The sequence below is a fragment of the Sus scrofa genome, chromosome 9, assembly GCF_000003025.6.
Source record: "Sus scrofa isolate TJ Tabasco breed Duroc chromosome 9, Sscrofa11.1, whole genome shotgun sequence".
Classification (NCBI taxonomy): domain Eukaryota; kingdom Metazoa; phylum Chordata; class Mammalia; order Artiodactyla; family Suidae; genus Sus; species Sus scrofa.
The window spans coordinates 76,135,100-76,157,329 of NC_010451.4; the positions used below are offsets into that span (position 1 = coordinate 76,135,100).

Consider the following 22,230-nt stretch of genomic DNA (forward strand, 5'->3'; position numbering starts at 1 on the left):
TCAAGATTGCTTTGGGTTTTTGGGATATTCTGTTGTTACACATAAATTTTAGGAATATTTTTGTATTCTGTAAAATATGTTATTGCAATTTTAATAAGGATTTCATTGAATCCATAGATGGCTTTGGAAAGTAAGGACATTTTAACAATATTAACTCTTCCAATCCATAAGGTCAAGATGTCTGTCCATTTATTTGTGTCTTCTTCAGTTTCTTTTATCAGTGTCTTACAGTTTTTGGTGTACAGATCTTTCACTTCCTTTGTTAAATTTATTCCTTAGTATTTTATTGTTTTTGATGCTATTGTAAATGGGATTGTTTTACTTATTTATTTTTCACACAGTTCATTGTTCGTGTATGGAAATGAAATTAATTGCTGTATGTTAAGTTTATAAGCTGCATCTATGTTGAGTAGACTGATTACTTCTAACAGATTTTTTTTGTGGAGTCTTTATGATTTATTGAATACAAGATAATGTCATCAGTAATAGAGACAATTTTACCTCTTCCTTTCCAGTCAAGATGCCTTTTATTTCTTTTTTCTTCCCTGATTGCTCTGTCTAGGATTTCTAGTACTATACTGCACAGAAGTGATAAGCGTAGGTACCCTTATCTTATTCCTTATCTTAGAGGGAAATATTCAATCTTTAAAACTTAAGTATGATATTAATCACGTGCTTGTCATATATGGCCTTTATTATGTTCAAATATGCTTCTTCTATACCCAACTATTGAAAGTTTTTATGAAAGGATGTTGAATTTAGTCAAATGCGTTTTCTGCATCTATTGAGATAATCATGTGATCATTGTCTTTCATTCTATTAATGTGGTATATCACATTTATTGATTTGTGTATGTTTAATCATCCCAGCATCCTAGGAATAAGTCCCATTGATCGTGGGGTGTGATCTTGTTAATGTATTGTTGAATTTGGTTTGCAAATATTTTGTTGAGAATTTCTCCATCTATATTGATCAGAGTTTTGGTCTACAGTTTTCTTTTCTTATAGTATCATTATCAGTCTGGCTTTGGTATCATGGTAATACTGGCCTTGTAAAATAAGTTTAGAAGTGACCCCTCCCCTTTCATTTTTTTGGGAAAAAATTGAGAAAAACTATCATTAATTTTCATTTAAATGTTTGCTTCACCTGGGATGCTATCTGGGCATGGGCTTTTCTTTGTTGGGAGGTTTTTGATGACTAATTCAATCTTCCTGCTTGTTATTGCTCTACTCATATTTTCTATTTTTTCATAGTTTAGACTTGGTAGTTTGTATGTTTCTAGGAATTTATCCATTTCTTCTAGGTTGTCCAATTTGTTGGCATATAATTACTCGCAGTGGCCTCCTTAAGAGTTTTATATTTCTGTAATATCAGTTGTAATATCTCTTCTTTCATTTCTAGTTTTATTTACTTGAGTTCTCTTTTTTTCTTGGACCAATGACCTAACAGACATATAGAGAACTTGCTATTCATAAGTGACAAATCTTAAGTGTGGTGTTGAGGGTTTTGGATGCATTGTCTTAGTGCCGCCCAATTCAGCATACAAATACTCTTCCCATAACTTTCTAAAATATCCCTTCCTATTGCTTTTCTCCATTCCTGTTTGTTGATAATCCTCCATTGGTCTGTAGCCTCCCTTACCAATAGAACAGCAGCTGTGAAACACTAGTGGCATCATAATCACCAGGAAAACTTGATAAGCTAAAAATTGCTGGACATAACCCCTGGAATTTCTGATTTGGTGTGGGACTTGAGGATTTGCATTTTTGTTAAGTTCACAGTTGCTGCTGCTCTGCTGCTCTGAAAATCACCAAGCTAGAATGATGTCCTCAAACATGGAATCACCTGAGGAGCTTTTATAAAAATATTGATGCTCAAGTTCATCCCGGACCAATTAATCTAGACTCTGGATGTGAGGGCCTGCATTACATCCCTAGGGTTACTGTAACAAATTAATACAAACTGGGTGGTTTAAAACAACAGAAATTAATTATTTCACAGTTCTGGAGGCTAGACCTTCCAAATGAGGTGTTGGCAGGGCCATGATCCCTCAAAGGACTTAGGACTTCTCCTAACTTCTCCTAGATTCTAGTCAATACCAACAATCCTAGGCACTGCTTGACTTGTTGATGCATCACTCCAGCCTCTGCCTTCACTTCCACATGGCCTTCTCCCTTGTGTGTCTGTGTGTCTATATGACTGTGTGTCCTCTCCTCTTCCTATATGGACATCAGTGATTCAATTTAGGGCCTACCCTAAACCAGTATGATCTTATTTTAAGTGTCATTTTAATTATAACTGCAAAGACCTTATTGCAATTAAGATCACTTTCTGAGGTTCCAAGTGGACATGAATTTGGCAGGAGGGGGGCACTTTTCAACCCAGTAATGGGCCCTCACTTAATTGGAAGATCCCTGAGGGCAAGATTCATATATTTCTCAACTTCCATAAAGAGTCTAGCACAGAATATGATGCCAAAAAATAAATTCTTGAATGGAGGAGCCTGTGTGTTCTCTTCTTCTAATTCAGTCATTACAACACAAAAGATACAGCAGGGTCTTAATTTATCTTAAAAGCTTGTTAAAACTAACTGCAGATTCCAAGGACTTTAAAGTGTTTATCTGTAAGACTAATTCAGCTCTAAATTAAAGACCTTTTTCCTTAAGCAACAGAAGATATCGAAGGTATTTCTTTGTAGAAAGAATGGTATGCTATTCCTCTGCTTATTTTATGGGGCACATACCTATAAAGAACCCAGATTACACACTTCTGAAAGCTTTTAATGGTAAGAAACAATGTTTTTGAACTTCCCATTATGAACTAGAAATAATATTTTCACATGAAACAAAAAATGCTAAATTACTAAACTGCCTCCCTTGGGTTTTGAATTTTGTACAGTGGAAATGATTGTTTTCCAAGAATTAAGACCACAGGGGGTCTCTTTAGAATGCCTATGATGCAAAGCAGGAGACAAGTTACCTGTTGTCTGAACTTCAGCACTGCAGGCTATTATTTACAGAGCTGGCATGGGGATTGGTTAACAACCAGGCAACAAGGCCAAGCAAAATGTGGTTACACGTTGGGAAAAGAGGTGTGCATTCTAAGTGCAGCTGGAAATCAGGGAGTGACTATGGCTTGTATTGGTTGAGGTGGTATCTGAGGATCACAATCAGAGTTGTCCAAATGTCTCCAAGTTAACATTGGCTCTATCATGTTGATATCCAGTAAGGGGGCATAATGCGGTTCTATGAACTCTGCCCTATAACCCCTTTGGAGCAGCAGTACGTATAGTGGAATATATACTGAACTGAGAATTGGATCCTTGAATTTCCATCTCAGCTCTACCACAAATAATTCCTAAGGTGTTTTTGGTTCTTTGCAGTTTTTAAGTATGTTGATACAGGAGTTCACTTTGTGGCTCAGCAGAAACGAATCTGACTAGTAATCTTAAGGATGCGGATTCGATCCGTGGCCTCACTCAGTGGGTTAAGGATCTGGCATTGCTGTGTACTGTGGTGTGGGTGGCAGATGAGGCTCAGATCTGGCATTGCTGTGACTGTGGTGTAGCCTGGTGCTACAGCTCTGATTCAACCCCTGGCCTGGGAATCTCCATGTGCTTCAGGTGTGGCCCTAAAAAGCAAAAAAAAAAAAAAAAAAAAAAAAAAGTGTTGATGTAGGCAATGCAATATAATTAATAACATACCTGAGCTTGTGTATCCTGCTTTGCATTGCTGTGTCTGCATTAGGTGGGGTATCTTTAAAAAAGAAAAAAAGAAAAAAAAAGCAATGAGGAGATTTGATCATTTATTTTCGGAAGTATTTTTTCCATTAGTGTATTTCTGGTTTTGATACCCTTTATGACAGAAAATTCCTTCTTACATACACCAGGAATTATGAGACTATCCAGGTGCTTATGTAACACTTATGATGTTTTAAAAAACCTTTATATATAGTCACACACTCAACAGTTATAGTAACTCTCCATTTTCTTTTTTTAACCAGTGGTAGTGACAGTTCTCCAATGACACTTGAATTATGTCTCCCTTGAACCATTTTCTCTGCTAATGAACTCCAATGAGAGAGGCTGAGTCATCCTATCATTTTTTTTTTCCTTTTTATGGCCACACGTGTGGCATATGGTAGTTCCGGACTAGGGGTTGACTTGGAGCCATAGCTGAAGCCCAACACCACAGCCACAGCAACGTAGGATCTGAGGAACATCTGCAACCTACACCACAGCTTGCTGGCAACACCAGATCTTTAACCCACTGAGTGAGGCCAGGGATTGAACCGGCATCCTCATGGATACTATGTTGGGTTTTTAAGCCACTGAGTTACAACAGGAACTCCCATCCTACCATTTCTGAGCAGACTCAGTTTTCTGAAAATTTGGAAGTTCTTCCTTGGTTCTCTCTCTTATATTATTTAGTTATAAAGATTCTTTAAGATAAAAATCAAATAGGGGGAGTTCCCAGTGTGGTGCAGTGGGAACAAATCCGACAAGGAACCATGAGGTTGTGGGTTTGATCCCTGGCCTCGCTCAGTGGGTTAAGGATCTGGCATTGTGGTGGGCTGTGGTGTAGGTCGCTGAGGCGGCTCGGATCCTTTGTTGATGTGGCAGTGACGTAGGCCAGCAGTTGTAGCTCTGATTTGACCCCTAGCCTGGGAAACTCCATATGCTGTAGGTGTGGCCCTAAAAAGAAAAAAAAAAAAAAATAGGGACTTCCCTTTGTGGCACAGCAGGTTAGGAACCTGACATATACTGTCCATGAGGATGCCAGTTTGATCCCTGACCTTGCTCAGTGGGTTAAGCTTCCAGCGATGCTGTAAACTGCGGCATAGGTGACAGATGCGGCTCATAATCCCAAGTTTCTGTGGCTGTGTTGTAGACTGGCAGCTATAGCTTCGATTCAAACCCTAGCCCTGGGAACTTCTACATGCTACAGGAGCAGCTGTAAAAAGAAAAATGAAAAAAAAAATCAATTACAATCAAGTTTATTTGACATATGCTTCTGGGATTTGGGCAAGAGACTATACTGCAGGGGTAGTTGCCAGTCGGAGGTAGCCTAACGTTTACTGGTACATTTCATATATTTTCAGTCTTTGCATCTGGGAGGGGGTACTTTTCCTGCACAAGCCTGCCACTTTGTTCCCTGACAGCCACCCTATGTCATCTTTGAAGTTATACTCTGTTTGGTGAGAAAGATGTACGTTAATATACCTGAAGCCTAATTCTGTTGAGGGAAAAAGTTCAAATTGTAAACTTTTAACTGAAAAAAAATATTTTGGAAAACCAACTAAGTGCTAAAGAGCTTTACATAATTCTTTTAATCTTCATCATTGTTCTCACTGTTCTCATTTTACAGATGAGAAGAAAGAGACACACAGCTACGTCGGTGGCAGAATCTGAATTTGAACCCAGGCATACAAATTCTACTTATTTCCTGTAACATTTCATTCATTAATGTTCAGCGTTTGAGTATTCATTTTTTTTTTCTTTTTAGGGCTGCACCCACAGCATATGGAAGTTCCCAGGCTGGGGGTCGAATCAGGGCTGGCTACACCAGAGCCACAGCAACTCAGGATCTGAGCCCCATCCTCGACCTACATCACAGCTCACAGCAACACCGGATCTGTAACCCACTGAGCAAAGCCAGGGATTGAACCTGCATCCTCATGGATCCTAGTCGGCTTTGTTAACTGCTGACCCACAAAGGGAAACTCCAGGGTTTGCATATTCTTTTTTTTTTAATTAATTTTTTTATTTTCCCACTGTACAGCAAGGGGGTCAGGTTATCCTTACATGTATACATTACAATTACATTTTTTCCCCCACCCTTTCTTCTGTTGCAACATGAGTATCTAGACAAAGTTCTCAATGCTATTCAGTAGGATCTCCTTGTATATCTATTCTAAGTTGTGTCTGATAAGTCCAAGCTCCTGATCCCTCCCACTCCCTCCCCCTCCCATCAGGCAGCCACAAGTCTTTTCTCCAAGTCCATGATTTTCTTTTCTGAGGAGATGTTCATTTGTGCTGGATATTAGATTCCAGTTATAAGTGATATCATATGGTATTTGCCTTTGTCTTTCTGGCTCATTTCACTCAGGATGAGATTCTCTAGTTCCATCCATGTTGCTGCAAATGGCATTATGTCATTCTTTTTTATGGCTGAGTAGTATTCCATTGTGTATATATAGCACCTCTTCCGAATCCAATCATCTGTTGATGGACATTTGGGTTGTTTCCATGTCCTGGCTATTGTGAATAGTGCTGCAATGAACATGCGGGTGCATGTGTCTCTTTTAAGTAGAGTTTTGTCCGGATAGATGCCCAAGAGTGGGATTGCGGGGTCATATGGAAGTTCTATGTATAGATTTCTAAGGTATCTCCAAACTGTTCTCCATAGTGGCTGTACCAGTATACATTCCCACCAACAGTGCAGGAGGGTTCCCTTTTCTCCACAGCCCCTCCAGCACTTGTTATTTGTGGGTTTATTAATGATGGCCATTCTGACTGGTGTGAGGTGATATCTCATGGTAGTTTTGATTTGAATTTCTCTTATAATCAGCGATGTTGAGCATTTTTTCATGTGTTTGCTGGCCATCTGTATATCTTCTTTGGAGAAATGTCTATTCAGGTCTTTTGCCCATTTTTCCATTGATTGATTGGGTTTTTTGCTGTTGGGTTGTATAAGTTGTTTATATATTCTAGAGATTAAGCCCTTGTCGGTTGCATCATTTGAAACTATATTCTCCCATTCTGTAAGTTGTTTTTTTGTTTTTGCATATTCTTTAAGATACTTTTTTAAAATTGTTGTAATGTATACATACATTTTATTTTTTAAACCATTTTCAGTGCACAGTTCAGTGGCACTAAGTACATTCCAATTGTTGTGCAACCATCACCCTCCATCACCAAAATTTTTCATCATCCCAAACTGAAACTCTGCAGCCATAACATAATCTGAATTCCCAGCCCCTGGTAATTACTATTTTACATTTTTAATCTATGAATTTGACAATTCTAGGTATGTAATATAAATGAAATAATACAACATTTGTCCTTTTGTATCTGGCTTATTTCACTAATATGAAGTCCTCAAGGTTCATCTATGTTGCAGCATGCATCAGAATTTTCTTTCTTTTTAGGGCTGAATAATATTTCATTATATGCATGACCACTTTTCATTTATCCATTATCTGTTAACAGTTGTTTCCAGCCTTTGGCTGTTGTGAATGATGTTGCTGCAAACAAGAGTGTACAAATACACGTTCAGTTCTTTTGAGTGTATAATCAGGAGTGGGATTGTTGGATCATTCGTGTTTTTTTAAAACAGAAGTGTTAAGTAAAGCTACCGCACCCTCAAATACTTTTTTTGGTTTTAATGTTCTATTATTTTATTAAAATATAGTTGTTTTACACTATACATTAGGTTCAGATGTACAACATAGTGACCTAATATTTGTATCAGTTACACTCCATTTAAAGTTATTATAACACAATGGTTATATTTTCCCATGCTGTACAATATATCCTTGTTGCTTATTTATACATAGTAGTTTTATCTCTTAATCACCTACCCCTATCTTGCCCCTCTCCCTATCTCATCCTTACTGGTAACCACTAGTTTGTTCTCTATCTGTGAGTCTGTTTCTGTTTTGTTCTATATAATCATTTGTTGTATCTTTTAGATTGCACATATAGGTGATATATTGGTTATTTTTCTTCCTCTGTCTGACTTATTTCACTAAGTAGAATACCCTCTAGGTCCATTCACATTGCCGCAAATGGCAGAATTTTGTTTTTTATGGATGAGTAATATTTTAATTCATTCATTTTATGGATGAGTAGTGTGTGTCTGTGTATGTATGTAACACATAGAAATAACATCTTCTTTATCTATTCCTCTGTTGATGAACTTAGGTTTGTTTCCATATCCTGGTTATTGTAAATGACACTGCTATGATTATTGGGGTGCATACATCTTTTCAAATTAGAGTTTTCATTTTCTATGCATATATACCCAGAAGTGGAATTACTGGATCATACAGTAGTTGTATTTTTAATTTTTTTGAGGAATCTCCATAATGTCTTTCACAATGGCTGTACCAATCTACATTCCCAATAGTGTATTAGGATTCCCTTTTCTCCACATCCTCACAGATATTTGCTATTTGCAGGCCTTTTGATCACAGCCATTTTGACAGGTGTGAAATGATATCTCATTGTGGTGATTCTGATTTGCATTTCTCTGATGGTAAGCAATGCTGATCATTTTTCAATCAGGCTTTTTGTTTCTTGATTTGATTTTAGATTTGCATGAGCCGTTTATATATTTTGTATTTTAAACCCTTATTGGCCATAAAATTTGCAAACATCCTCTCCCATTCAAGTAGGTTGTCTTTTCATTTTATCAATTTTTTTTTCTGTGAAAAGTCTTTTAAGTTTAATTAGGTTTCATTTGTTTACTTTTGCTTTTATTTCCTTTGCTTTAGGAGACGAATCCAAAAAGAATATTGCTTATGATTTATATCAAAGAGTGTTCTGGCTATGTTTTCCTCTAGGGGTTTTAAGGTTTCCAATTTTATATTTATGTTTTCAATCCATTTTGAATTGATTTTTGTAGATAGTGAGAATGTTCTAATTTCATTCTTTTACATGTAGATGTCCAGTTTTTCCAGCAACACTTACTGAAGATACTGCCTTTTATCCATTTGTGTATTCTTTCCCTTTTCTGTTGCAGCTTAATTGACCATAAGTGTGTTGATTTATTTTTGGGCTCCCTATTCTGGTCCATTGATCAATGTGTCTATTTTTGTACCAGTACCATACTGTTTCGATTACTGTACCTCTGCAGTGTATTCAGAAGTCATGAAATGTGATGCCATCAGTTTTGTTCTTTTTCGTCAAGATTTTTTTGGCAATTTTAAGTGTTTTTTTGTGCTTCCATATACATTTGGGGATTATTATTATTACTATTTTTTTCTTTTTAGGGCATACCTGCAGCATATGAAAGTTCCTGGGCTAGGGGTCAAATCAGAGCTGTGGGTGTTGGCCTACACCACAGCCATAGCAACACCAGATCCAAGCAGCATCTGTGACCTACACCATAGTTAATAGCAATACCAGATCCTAAAACCAATGATCAGGGCCAGGGATTGAACCTGAATCCTCATGGATTCCAGTTGGGTTCATTACCTCTGAGCCACAACGAGAATTCCAAAATGTTGGGATTATTTATTCTAGTTCTGTGAGAAATGTCATGGGTATTTTGAGAGGGATTGCATTAAATCTGTAGATTGTTTGGGGTACTGTGGACATTTTAACAATATTAATTCTTTTAATCTAAGAACATGAGCTATCTTTCAATTTCTTTGTATTATCTTCAATTTCCTCCATCTGCGTTTTATAGTTTTCAGAGCATAGGTCTTTTACCTCCTTGGTTAAATTTATTCTTAGGTATTTTATTCTTTTTAATGCAATTTTACCTTTTTTTTTTTTTTTTTTAGGGCTGCACCCATGGCATATGGAAGTTCCCAGGCTAGGGGTCAAACTGGAGCTGCAGCTTCTGGCCTACACCACAGCCAGAGCAATGCAGGATTCAAGCTGCATCTGTGACCTGTGATGTAGCTTGTGGCAATGCCAGATCCTTAACCCACCAAAGGAGGCCAGGGATTTAAGCCACATCTTCATGGATACTACATGGATTCAGTTGGGTTCTTAAACCACTGAGCCACAAGGGGAACCCCTTTAATGCAATTTTAAATAAGACTGTTTTCTTAATTTCTCTTTCTGATGTTTCATTATTTGTGTAGAGAAAAGCAACAGATCTCTGTATTCTAATCTTTTTTTCCTGCAACTTTACTGAATTCATTTACTGGTTCTAGTAGGGTTTTTTTGTTTTGTTTTGTTTTGTTTTTTTTTGGTGGGGGAAGACTTTAAGGCTTTCTATATGTAATATTATGCCATCTTCAAACAGTGAAAGTTTTACTTCTTCCCTTCCAATGTGGATGCCTTTCATTTCTTTTTCTTATATGATTGCTATGACTAGAACTTTCAACACTACATTAAATAGAAGTGGCAAGACTGGGTATCCTTGTCCTGTTCCTGATTCTAGAGGAAAGGCTTTCAGTTTTTCACCACTGAGTAAGACGTTAGCTGTGGGTTTGTCATAAATAACCTTACTTATGTTGAGATTTATTCCATATATACAAACTTTGATGAGTTTTTGCCATAAATGAAAGTTGAATCTTGTCAAATGCTTTTTTTGCATCTATTGATATGATCATGATTATTATCTGTGTTTTGTTAATTATTATCTGTGATTTGCTAATATTGAAACATCCTTGCATACTTGGGATAAATTCCACTTGATCATGGTGTATAATCCTTTTTATATACTTTACATTTTGTTTGCTAATATTCTGTTGAAGATTTTTGCATCTATATTCACTAGATGTACTGGCCTATAACTTCCTTTTTTTTTTTTTTTTTTTTTTTTTTGTAGTGTCTTTGTCTTGTTTTGGTATCAGAGTAATACTAGCCTTATAGAATGAATTTGGGAGAGTTCTATCCTCTCCACTTTTTCTGGAATAGCTTTAAAAGTATAGATAATATGTTTTTATATTTTTGGTGGAATTACTCTGTGAAACCATCTTGCTCCTGGGCTTTTGTTTGCTGGGTTTATTTTTTATTAATTAAATTTCACTACTAGTGATCATCTGTTCAGATTGTCTTTTCCTGATTGGGTCTTGGGAGTCTGTATGTTTCTAGAAATTTGTTTATTTCTAGTTTGTCAAATTTGTTGGCATATAAATGTTCAGTGTCCCCTTATTTTTTGTAACTCAGTGATATTGGTTGTTATTTCTTCTTTTTATTTCTTATTTTGTTTACTGGCTCCTCTCTCTTTTTTTCTTGATTAGCCTGGATAAAAGTTTATCAATTTTATCTTTTAAAAAAAACAGCTCTTGCTTTCATTTTTATTTATTTCCTTCTTGATCTTTATTATTTTCTTCCTTTTGCTGACTCTGGGCTTTGTTTTTTCTTCTTCCTTTTTAATTCTTGTAGATAGTTAAGATAGGTTGTTTGTTTCATATTTTGTTTTTTTGTTTTCTCAAGGTAGGCCTGTATCACTATAAACTCCCCTCTTAGAACTGCTTTTGCTGCATCCCATAGATTCTGGAAAGTTGTGTTTCCATTTTCCTTTGTTTGAAAGTTATTTTCTGACTCCCTCTTTGATTCTTCATTGACCCATTGGTTTTCTATAGCATGTTGTTTAATCTCCATATCTGAGGTTTTCCCTTTTTTCTTCCTGTAATTGATTTCTAGTTTGATACCATTGTGGTTGCCAAATATGATTGAAAGAATTTCTATTTTCTTGATTTTGTTGAGACTTGTTTTGTGGCCTAGTATGTGATGTACCCTGGAGAACATTCCATGTGCACTTGAAAAGAATATATCTTCTGTGGTTTTTGAGTGGAATGTCCTATAGATATCTAGCAAGTTCGGCTGATCTAGTGTGTCATTTAAGTACACTGTTTCCTATTGATTTCCTGTCTGGATAATCTGTCCATTGGCTTAAATAGGCTGTTAAAGTCCCCTACTATTATTATATTATTGTCAATTTCTCCCTTTCTGTCTGTTAATATTCATTTTATATGTTTATGTGCTCCTGTATTTGGTACATATATGTTAATAAGCACATACACACTTCTCACAAGTGGAGTCCCGGCTTCCCACAGCTCTCCTATTAGTCCCACCAGCCCTGAAAACAGCCTAGGGAACTCATCTTTCCCATGTTGGACCCCAGGACTGGGACACCTGATGTGTGGTTCAAACTGCTCACTCTGCAGGGTGGATCACTACCCAAGTAATCTTCCTCCTCATCCGAGTTCCCTCCCAAAGGCACAGGTCTCACTTGATCACTTCTCATCCCTTCCTGATTCCATGTGGATATTTCTTATAGCTTTGATTGTACAGGAGACTTTTTTTTTTTTTTTTTGGTCTTTTTCAGGCTGTGCCCATGGCATATGGAAGTTCTCAGGCTATGGGTCTAATCAGAGCTGTAGCTGCTGGCCCACACCACAGTTCACAGCAACGCCAGATCCTCAAACCACTGATGGAGGCCAGGGATCAAACCCACGTCCTCATGGATGCTAGTCAGTTTTGTTAACCGCTGAGCCACAACGGGAACGGTACAGGAGTCTTTCCACCAGACTCCAATTAGTTTTCAGTGAGAATTTTTCCACATGTAGATATATTTTTGATGTGTTTGTGGGGGGAGGTAAGTTCTGCATCCTCCTACACTACCATCTTGAGCTCCTCCCCTTAAATACTTTTTTTTGGGGGGGCCATGCCCATGGCATAGGGAAGTTCCTGGGCCAGAGATTGAACATGAGCCACAGTAGTGACAATGCCAAGTCCTTAAACATTAGGCCACCAGGAAGCTCCCCTCAAATACTTAATACAGTTTAAAATTTTATTTCCTTACCAATGTCCCAACTTTTTCATTTCTGAGTGATATTACCATTCTTCTAGTTTCCCAAGCTTGAGAGGCTGATGTCATCTTGGTCGCTTTGCCATTTATCTCATCCTTTATTTAGACTGTATTACCATTATTTATTTCTCCAAAGTGTTCACAAATTAGGTTCCTATATTTAACTCTGCCATGACCTTCACTCAGGTATGATCACTGGATTACTTCAACAGCTGCCAGTAAGTGTCTCTTCCAGACCACTCTCCCACCAACCTTCCAACATCATTGTCAGAGTGATGTTTCTAAAAAAAAATTTCATTATGTCACTCCCTGTTGAAGATCCTACAGTGTTATTAAGTTTAGGCTGCTTATTCTTTTTTAAAGGCAGAAAATTACCTGATTTCCTCTTATCTCTATAACATTATTTTTTGCTTCTTTTCTGCATTCCTCTCTGCCCAAAGGGTTCTCTTTGGTGTTAGCCCCACAGTAAGTTTGCTTTTACCACTCTTTCAAAATAAAAATTTATTTTTGTTTTATATTTTATCCCAGCTGGTATAATTATACATGCTCAATAAACATATATTTGTTTTCAATATTATGTGAACGATATGCTATTTAAAAAGGACAATAAAACATTTGACTTGCTGTTGAGATAAGACTTTTTCAGTGTTGTCAGGAAGTAGAACTTCTCAGTTTTAATGTGGGGGGTCAGTTAAAAAGGTGGCCCTACCTCACAGGAAATAGAAAAGTGTCTACCCAAGACCTCTGAGTGCTTCTAAATATGTGTTGATGGCTCTTCCATAATCTGGAATGAGGTCTATGTAACTACCTTTGAATCAATTTGTTTATAATTCATTCATTCATTTATGATTCAACTTTTACAAGGCCAAAAAGAAATATGAATATATTGATTTTTAAAAATGTTAGACTTATAAGGCATTCTCTTTAAATGTTAAGACTCACAAGGCATTCTCTTTCTTCAGTCTATGTCATTGCTTTTTATTCATCTAATCCCTTGCAAATACATTTCCTATTGCACTTCAAAGAATATATGGTCTCTGTTTATTTACCATGTTTATTAGTTTTTTCTTTCCCCAACCCATGCTAAGTTTCTGAAATACAGGATCTTTGTCCTGTAATTTTGTGAGAATCTTATGATTTAGGGTAGATAAGTGCTTGCTATTTTATGAAATCAGACAAAGTAACATGAACACACAAACTGCAATGTGTGGAGATGGATTTTTATCTGAGCATTTAGGAAGAAAATGCTTTGCATCCAGGAAGAAATCTCTTAGAGAGCTGTTAAATACCAGAATAGCAAGAATGCAGCTATTTAAATAGTTCCTTATGCATCTTTTGCATTGTGGTGTGCAAATTCGGGCCAGTGAATTTTCAGGGCAATACGCTACCCAAGTGAATCTGTTTCTCATTTTAAATAATTCTTAAAATATGTGAAATACTCAATAAGCGTTCCCTCTTCTAAGGGTCTAGATGATGTCCAAATCCTGGATACACACTAGTCTAGGATATATAAAATGTCCTTACTATTACTAAGTTTAGGTGCTATTTGAAAATGGGCTTTTATGTAGTTAATAAACACAAATTTTCCCCCTTTAGGAGGACTTCATAGAGATAGTTTCACACTTTATAGTAGTTTCAAAAATGAATAATTTGACACTAGGTTGAGAATCCAAATCAGACTACTGTAAGCAGATGTGACATCCAGAAGGTTAACCCTAGCATCTGGTATGCCCTCCTATGGCATTATGACATGGGTTTTAGAATTGCAACATTGACCAATGTATGTTTAAGAACAGAATATGTCAAAGAAGGTCACATAAACAATGTGAGAATGAGAAAGGGGGAGGGAGAGAATATAACATTGGAAGAAAATTGCAATGATATCGCAGGCTATAGAAATGTTGAGAAATTTTACAGATATGTACATAAAGGAGCCAGGATTTTTGGTTATGCATAATGAATAAATACAATCATACAGTCAAATTACCTCATTTTCCCTCTCCTATTTATAGACTTTTTAAAATAGGTTTTTCACAAATAAACACCAAACTTGGAGCTAACATGGCCAAGTGCATCCATACTTTCTGCTCTCTTCCTGTTCACTACCTTTAGGTGAGTTAAACTGGCATGCAGGGCTTTTACTTTAAATTGATATTCTAATTCCTGCTAAAGCAACCTGAAAGGGAAGCATATTAACAAAATGTTTGGAGGACTCCTGATAATAAAGTGCATTCTATCCATGGTAAAAGTAATGAAAGTTGAAACTTAAAAATATTCACAATTGTACCAACATTTAATTAGCAATGCCACATCACTGTTGGCACCAGAAAGCCCTGAATAAACTATTGTTGTGGGTTTGCTGATAGACAGCTTGTCAGGAAATGATCAGTATTGGCAATGATTTGGGGCTAATTTCATGGATGTTTTCCAGTTTCCGTGATCTTCCTTTCCCCTTTTCCAAACAAAAGTGCTTCTGAAAATTTCTGTTTAACATCTTTCACTTCGAATAAAGAAAACACAAAACATTCCCCTTGCAGCTGGTATTGGTGAAATTACTTCTCTGGAGGGACCTGCAGATGAGGGGTCTTGTTTGAGAAGCACCAGGCAGAAGGTTACATTCTGTATCCAAGCCCACACTCAGACATGCAATTTGAGATCAGTCCCTCCCCCCTTTTACCTACACACACACACACACACACACACACACACACACACAATCTAAATGAACACAGATGGCTGGCACCCAGAGTAGGCATCTAGGAAAACAGCCTCAGGCCTCTCTGGTTGCTGTCATTTCATTCTACAAATATAGAAAGTCTTCAAGATGTCTGTGTTTTTTCTTAATCTGAGATCACTCCCGTTTTAGTGTCTATCCACTTCCTGTTGGGAAATGTACCAGAAGCATCAGAAAGATCCAAAGATTGATCTGAGTAAAATAAAACATTCATTTAAACTCACTGGTTATACAGTATTATCTTTAACAAAAGCTATATTATGATAAAATCCATATCAGTTTCTAAGAGGCGATGTTTTTCCTCCAGAGCTGAATAACGTCACCTGATCTATTTGTTTCTCTGTGTGAAATAAATTAACTTTTCAAATGTAATATAAAAGAAGACAGAACCAAACTTCACAAATGTTGACAAACAATCTAAATCATTACACTTCCCAAATCAAATGGAACATATGTTTTCCCCAATTTTTTTCTGTATAAAGTATGCAAACAATTACCCGGATTTGGAGGGTATAATTATGAAGGGGTTGATATCTAAAAGGTTATTATTGATTTATAAAGTTCTCTAGTTTAATCGAAGACAGATTTAGGAATTGGAAAGAAAATACTGCTTTCTCCAGGAACAATAAATGTCCCAAAAGGGAAATGTAAGATTTAAGAGTAATTTTTATAAGACATATATACTGCAGTTTGTGGATCTGGGAGGTGTTTCTCATTCGAACTTCTATGTAATGAACATTTTGTAGAACCATCTCACTTATTGTAGTGTATTTTATATGCCTTAAAATGCAGTAATTAAATTCCTAGAGTAATTTTTGTTGAGTTTGAATGCCTCATTTTACATTATGGATTTATAATCCTCAGTCTGCAGATTTAGTACATATAACAAGTATAAAATATTTAAACAATAAATTTAGTTTAATTTACTCCCCATCAGGTATAAATGTTCTTTCTCTGTGTCTCCAGTGTGCATGCACACACACACACACACACACACACACACACACACACACACACAGAGCACAAGTTCATTCATCTAATGTTGGTTAATGTGATATTGCTTAATATTGTGGTTGTATAATAAAAATTAAATCTTTCATGGACTCTTATACTTTAGTTTTATATGCAGGTTTAATTATTGCAATGTATTTATGTAAGAGCAGTCTGACTGTTGTGTAGCCATTGATATTCACAGTAAAAACATATTTTTCTTTTTAGGACCACACTAGTGGCATATGGATGTTCCCAGGCTAGGGGCTGAATCAGAGCTGTAGCTGCTGGCCTATACCATAGCCACAGCAATGCCAGATCCAAGCTGCATCTATGACCTATAGCACAGCTCATGGCAACGCTGTATCCTTAACCCACTGAGCAAGGCCAGGGATCGAACCTGCATCCTCATGGATAGTAGTTGGGTTTGTTAACCACTGAGCCATGTTGGGAACTCCAAAAGAAATTTTTTAAAAATCAAAATTTCTTCTTTTAGGGAAAAAGTTAATTTCCTTTTTGATTTCATCATTGACCCACTAGTTTTTTTTTAGTAGCATATTGTTTAGACTCCATGTAATCATTTTTCTCCTTTCTTTTTCTGTGGTTGATTTCTAGATTCATGCTGTTGTGGTCAGAAAAGATGCTTGAGATACTTTCTATACCTTTAGATTTGTTGAGGACTTTTTTGTGCCCACATACTAATGTGGTCAGTCCTAGAGAATGTTCCATGTGTATTCAAAAAGAAAGTGTATTCTTTTTTTTTTAATGCAATGTCCTGAAAATATAATTTAAGTCTAATTGTTCTATTACATCATTTAGAATCTCTGTTGCCTTATTAATTTTCTGTCTAGAATATCTGTCCATTGATGTGAATAGGGTGTTAATGTCTCCTACTCTTATCGTATTCCCATCAATTTCTCCCTTTATGTCTAATAGTATTTGTTTTATGCATTTGCATGCTTCTATATTAGGTGTGTATATGTTAACGAGTGTAAAATCCTCTTCTTGTATTGATTCTTTTATCATTATGTAGTGTTCTCCTTTATCTTTTTTATGCCCTTGGTTTGAAATCTACTTTGTCTTGTATTGCTAACCCTGCTTTCTTGTCATTTCTGTTTGCATGAAATATCTTTTTCCATCCCCTTGCTTTCAATATCTGTGTATCCTTGGCCCTAAAGTTAGTCTCTTGTAGGCAATATTTTGTAGGCTCTCACTTTTTATCCATTATGCTACTCTTTGTCTCTTGATTGGAGTATTTGACATTTAAGACATTCCCAAAGATGGTAATAGCTAAGGACTTCTGGCCAATATGACACAACAAGGATTGGATTTACCTCACACCTTATGCAAATTGAAAACTGGACAAAATATGTGAAACAAGTATCAGACATTGGACCTCAGAAGCACAGGACTGTTTTCCCTGAGAGAAGGGAAACAAATACAATGAGTCCTATGATTATAACAGCTTAATGACTAAAATCAATTTCCAAGCTGCAACACAGAGAAGAGCAACCCAGGGTCTGGCAGTCTGGTTAAGTTGAAGGATACAGAATTGATATTCATAGAGGCCAAGACCTATAGAGTTTGTTGAACCAGGAATATAGAAGAGACAAGAGAGGAGAAGAGAACAGAAAGGAAGAGAAGGGAGGAGAAGAGGGGAGGAGAGGGAAGGGAAAGGAAAGATAAGGGAGGAAGCTCTGGAGATCTGCAGAAGGGTCTCCTCAAGTTTTTGGCTGAGAATTGATTCATGAGCATAAGAGAGTGAACTGCCTGACACCAAGGAAAGAACCACTGAAAAAGGGTAGATAACCCAATAGAGATGGGAATGGTTGTGTTTCCACCAGCCGAAGGAATACATAACACAGGAGAAAAAATACTTAGAAAGATATTGTCTCAGTAGGAGGCTAAATTAGCTGTAGACCAAAGTTTCATTGAATCCACCCTAACAAAGTTTAAAAGCAAGACTCAACCTATTCCAAATAACTTAGCTGCATGCTAGATTGAAATCCAACACTAATTAAGGAATACAACAGCCAGCAATCAAAGACAAAATTTACAATGCTCAGCATGTAATAAAATTTTACCAGGTGTGCAATAAAGTAGGAAAATATGAACCATGACTAGGAAAAATTCAATTAGTAGAAACAGAAATGACAACGATGATGGAACTAACAGACAGGGACTTTAAATAGCTATTATATTCTCCATATGCTCAAGAATTTAGAGAAAAGCATAAGTATGATGAGGACTGAAATAGAAGATTAAAAAAATAAATAGAACCCATAGATTAATAAAAAATTTAAAAACAACTTCTAGATATGAAAATGCAACATTTATGATGAAAATAATAATGCTAAAACTTATTGAGCATTTACTAGGCACCAGGCACTGGGCCGAATATTTCTCATTTATCTCAGTTAACTTTAGCCTCACTTCTATAAAGCAGGTGTTAAAGATGAGGAAATTGAGGATTAGAAAGGATAAATAATTGTACATGATCATAGAGCTGAATCTCGAAACCTGGCAGTCCACCCCCAAAGCTCATGCTTTTAAGCAACATTCCATATTGTTTATAACACTGTTTGTAATGAAATATAATTCAGTTTAAGGAATAAACCCCATCTGAGGAAGTGTAGTGAAATCAAAGGATCTTATTAAAAATAACATCTTGTTTTGTGTTTATTTGTGCACATGTGTACACATGCCTACATGAACCAGGTTGCTTCCATGTCTTTACTATTGTAAATAGTGCTGCAATGAATAGTGCTCCAGTGATACTGGAGTGCATGTATCTTTTTGAATTAAGGGTTTTTTTGTGGGGTTTTTTGGGGGGGTTTGATAGATGCCTAGGAATGGGATTGGTGGGTCATATGGTAGTTCTATTGTTAGTTTTTTGTGGAACCTCCAGTACTGTTTATTTCTTGAATAGATATATGGATTAGAAGGCTAAAATATCACCTGGAACTTTGTAGATGCTTAGTAAATGCTATTTAAAATGGAATTAAGTTGAATTGTGCAAGGTATGGAAAAAGCTCACACTCAGTTCCCTCCTAAGCACTGTGAGTCCTGGCCACCTAGCAGAGGGCTAAATATCTCCTGTGAGTGCAAAGTGGCTTTTATGAGGGTCCAAGATATTAGAGTGAGAACCTATTTATGAGAATTTCAGTTCTGTTTTTATTTTGGACTTATTTATTCTGTGACCTGATTTTCCATAACATTCAAGTGGACTATCTTGCAAGGAGTGAAAAATTGTCAAATTGTTTCTGTTGCCTAAGAGTCTTCATATGAGGACATTAGGGTTGATTAAGTATGTGAGCATTATTTAGGAAAAAAAATCCCTTGGCATAATTATGGACTCCAGGAATTGCATAGCCTAAACATTTTTCTCTTATGATAGATTGACCGATGTATTTAAGTTAATGTACTTTTGGAATAAATATGACTAATTTATTTATTTCTTTTCTTTTTTTTTTTTTTTTGTCTTTTTGCCTTTTGAGGGCCACTCCCGCAGCATATGGAGGTTCCCAGGCTAGGGGTCGAATCAGATCTGTAGCCACCGGCCTATGCCAGAGCCATAGCAATGCGGGATCCGAGCTGCATCTGCAACCTACACCACAGCTCATGGCAAAGCCAGATCCTTAAACCACTGAGCAAGGCCAGGGATCAAACCCGCAACCACATGGTTCCTAGTCAGATTCGTTAACCACTGAGCTATGACGGGAACTCCAAAATATGACTACTTTATTGATAATATTCATACTAGTATAGTAATACATTTTTTAAAAAACTTATGTGTTTTCATTCATTATCAGTTGTATATGTATTGATTAGAGTTTGATCTAGTTTATTAAATAGTCTTCATATAAAATCATATTACAGGGAAACATTAAAGTAAGTGTTTTATATAGAAATCTGTAATGGATCAGAAACTATTATTAAATTCCCTTACAAATATGTTTCTATGCAAGAAACACTTTACCTGACCTTTGTCCATGTAACCTTGAGCAAGTTAGGTAACCTTCCTCTGCTCCACAACTCTAAATAAGAATACAAGTTACCTCAGAGAGTTGTCATAAGGATTAAATGAAATAATACATCTACTTTAGCACAGAGCATGACACATGAAAATCATTGAATAAAGTCTGCCTAATGTCATTATATTAGTCTTAATTTTATCACATTTTAATTGAAGTACCAATTGTAGAATACTTTAACAGTCAGAAAAAGAGCTGTGAACAATCTTCTTGCTTTGTTCCACTGTTAAGTTTCTAGTTCTCTTCAACTCATCTCTGTCTTATCTTTTTGAGAAAATAGCACAATATAAATAAGTTCATTCTTCATCTCAAATCTTACACCAGAAAAATCTACCTGATCTCCAGCCAGTCTACACCTGGTTCATGTAGGCATGTGTACACATGTGCACAAATAAACACAAAACAAGATGTTATTTTTAATAAGATCCTTTGATTTCACTACACTTCCTCAGATGGGGTTTATTCCTTAAACTGAATTATATTTCATTACAAACAGTGTTATAAACAATATGGAATGTTGCTTAAAAGCATGAGCTTTGGGGGTGGACTGCCAGGTTTCGAGATTCAGCTCTATGATCATGTACAATTATTTATCCTTTCTAATCCTCAATTTCCTCATCTTTAACACCTGCTTTATAGAAGTGAGGCTAAAGTTAACTGAGATAAATGAGAAATATTCGGCCCAGTGCCTGGTGCCTAGTAAATGCTCAATAAGTTTTAGCATTATTATTTTCATCATAAATGTTGTATTTTCATATCCGACTTATTTTACTCAGTATGAGAGTCTCTAATTCCACCCATGTTGCTGCAAATGGCATTATTTTGTCCTTTTTGATGGCTGAGTAGTATTCCATTGGGTATATATACCATATCTTCCTAATTCAATCATCTGTCGATGGCCATTTAGGTTGTTTCCATGTCTTGGCTATTGTGAATAGTGCTGCAATGAATATGCAGGTGCATGTGTCTTTTGAAGGAAAGTTTTGTCCAGATATACACCCAAGAGTGGGATTGCTGGGTCATATGGTAGTTCTATGTATAGTTTTCTAAGGTACCTCCATACTGTTTTCCATAGAGGTTGTGTCAGTTTACATTCCCACCAACAATGCACCAGCCTCTCCAGCATTTATTATTTGTGGACTTATTAATGATGGCCATTCCGACCAGTGTGAAGTGGTTAATAGATGCAGACTATTGTCTTTGGAATGGATTAGCAATGAGATCCTGCTGTGTAGCACTGGAAACTATGTCTAGTCTCTTATGACACAGCATGATAATGTGAGAAAAAAGAATGTATACATGTATGTGTAACTGGGTCACCATGTTGTACAGTAGAAAAAAAAATAATTTATTGGGGAAATTAAAAAAGAAAAAATAAAAAACACTCATATTATATAAAAAAAGAAAAGGATATAATATAAAAAATATTTTAAAAAACCAAAGGGCAAACGACCATGAACTATCACCATCAACAAACATACAAGAAAGGATATCTAACATCAAATAAGCAGTAAAAATTTAATCTTTCATCCACATCAGAATAAGGAGTAGTTATTTAAATTGAATTAATTTAGCTCTGTGAAAGAAAATTCACTATGTTCTTCCCTGTTCTCATTTCAAAGTGGACCAGTGAACACCTTGTCATATTGGCACTTCTTTGAAAGTAGGAGCTTAAGAACCATTTCAGTATCAGTGATATAAACAACATTTTATTAAGAAAAGAGAGGTGCAGCCACACAGCAGGAAGTGATCTCGAGGGACATATAGTGTTGCCCCTTTGGTGGTACCACTGAAGACATGTGGCTCTCACTACTAGATGGGTCCTATTTGGAAACAAAGATCAGCAACATATAGAAGTACTACAATTTCATCATTCACTAACGGTGTTATTTTTTTGTGAGTTTAAAAGGTAAATATGGGGTATATTTCTACCTCATTAGTATAACCATCAAATTATAAATTCTATATGGATTTC

At 36.2% G+C, this 22,230-nt stretch overlaps 1 long non-coding RNA gene across 1 annotated transcript in view; it reads right to left on the reverse strand.

Moving 5' to 3' along the window:
• The window catches only part of LOC110255473, a 226,038-nt gene that overhangs the window by 54,377 nt on the left and 149,431 nt on the right, over nucleotides 1-22,230 (reverse strand). Inside the window, exon 2 of the long non-coding RNA XR_002335819.1 lies at nucleotides 3,704-3,755. This is a non-coding gene — a long non-coding RNA (uncharacterized LOC110255473). The remainder of the gene's footprint in view (nucleotides 1-3,703; nucleotides 3,756-22,230) is intronic.